We start from the raw sequence: 2,029 nt of genomic DNA, 5'->3' as shown, positions 1-2,029 counted from the left end.
CGCGTATGAGGTGAAAGCGCCGCTCTATATGCTTAGACTTCTGATGAGACCTTGGCTCCTTAGCAAGGGCTATGGCGCCATTGTTATCGCAGTAGAGTGTTATGGCATCTGATGTCATCACATCCAGCTCTGCAATGAATTTCTTGAACCAGAAGCCTTCCTTAGCAGCTTCAGAGGCGGCGATGTATTCGGCTTCCATAGTCGAATCAGCAATGATCGGTTGTTTAGAACTCTTCCAATTCACCGTACCACCATTGCACAAGAACACGTATCCAGATGTTGACTTTCTGTCATCGACATCAGTTATGAAGTCTGAATCTGTGTACCCTTCTACCTTTAACTCTGATGATCCTCCAAAAACCAAGAATAAATCTTTAGTTCTTCTCAAGTACTTAAGAATATTCTTCACAGCTGTCCAGTGTTCTTCACCTGGATTCGACTGATATCTGCTTGTGACACTCACAGCAAGAGCTATATCAGGTCGTGTACATAGCATGGCATACATGAGGCTTCCTATTGCCGATGCATAAGGAATCTTGCTCATGCGTTGAATCTCCTCAGGTGTGTTGGGGCACATCTTCTTGGAGAGATGAATTCCATGCCTTAGGGGTAAAAGACCCCTCTTGGAGTTTTCCATGCTGAACCTCTTCAGCACCTCCTCTATGTACATTTTCTGTGACAGGCCAAGCATCCTTTTAGATCTATCTCTATAGACCTTTATTCCCAAAATATAGGATGCTTCCCCAAGGTCTTTCATGGAGAATTCTTTTGACAACCAGACCTTGACCGAGGTTAGCATGGGAATATCATTCCCAATCAGGAGAATGTCATCTACGTACAGTACGAGAAAAACGACAGCACTCCCACTAACCTTTTTATAAACACATGGTTCCTCCTCGTTTTTGATGAAATCAAACGTTTTGATTGTATCATCGAAACGAGTGTTCCAACTCCGAGATGCTTGCTTTAGTCCATAGATGGACCTTTGCAGCTTGCAGACCTTGTGATCTCCATCACTGGAAGTAAAACCCAAAGGCTGTTCCATATAGATATCTTCATCAAGATATCCATTCAGGAAAGCAGTTTTCACATCCATCTGCCAGATTTCATAATCATGAAATGCTGCAATGGCCAGCAATGTTCGGATGGATTTTAGCATGGCTACAGGTGAAAAGGTCTCCTGATAGTCAATGCCTTCGCGCTGACTATACCCTTTCGCCACAAGCCTTGCCTTATAGGTCTCTACCTCTCCATCCGAACCTATCTTCCTTTTGTAGATCCATTTGCATCCAATAGGTACAATATCTTCTAGTGGATCTACTAAGGTCCAGACTTGGTTGGAATGCATGGAGTCTATCTCTGACTTCATAGCTTCCAGCCATTTCTCGGAATCGATATCAGATATCGCCTCGTTGTAGGTTTTGGGATCCTGTATGTGATCCCTATCCCCCACTAGGAACATTTCCTCTGTATCCTCTTCTAGTATACCTAAGTATCTATCGGGAGGATGGGAGACCCTACTAGATCTACGAGGTGGTTGAGGGACATCGTGTACTGGCTCCTTATGAATAGGTTCTATAGGATCCATGACTCGTTGCTTTTCAGAGACTTTCTCTTCAAGCTCAATTTTCCTCCCACTGCCTCTATCAAGGATAAACTGATTTTCCAAGAAGATGGCATGACGGCTCACAAACACATTGTGATCCTCTGAGACGTAAAAATTGTATCCTAATGACTCTTTAGGATATCCTATAAAACGAGCACTTATGGTCCTAGCCTCTAACTTGTTCGCCTGTAGTCGCTTGACGTGGGCCGGACATCCCCAAATCTTGAGATGACCCAGACTTGGTTTCTTACCATGCCATATCTCATACGGTGTGGTAGGAACGGATTTAGAGGGAACTCTATTCAATAAATAAATCGCTGTGAGTAAGGCATCTCCCCAAAGGAACATAGGTAAATCAGTGAAGCTCATCATGGACCTGACCATATCCAATAGGGTCCGATTTCTCCTCTCTGACACCCCGTT

Source organism: Phoenix dactylifera, chromosome 15 (assembly GCF_051530095.1).
Source record: "Phoenix dactylifera cultivar Ajwa chromosome 15, Ajwa_hap1_PhDact_Kaust_v1.1, whole genome shotgun sequence".
NCBI lineage: Eukaryota > Viridiplantae > Streptophyta > Magnoliopsida > Arecales > Arecaceae > Phoenix > Phoenix dactylifera.
The sequence above is the reverse complement of the archived record's forward strand: the minus strand, read 5'-3'. Positions refer to the sequence as shown.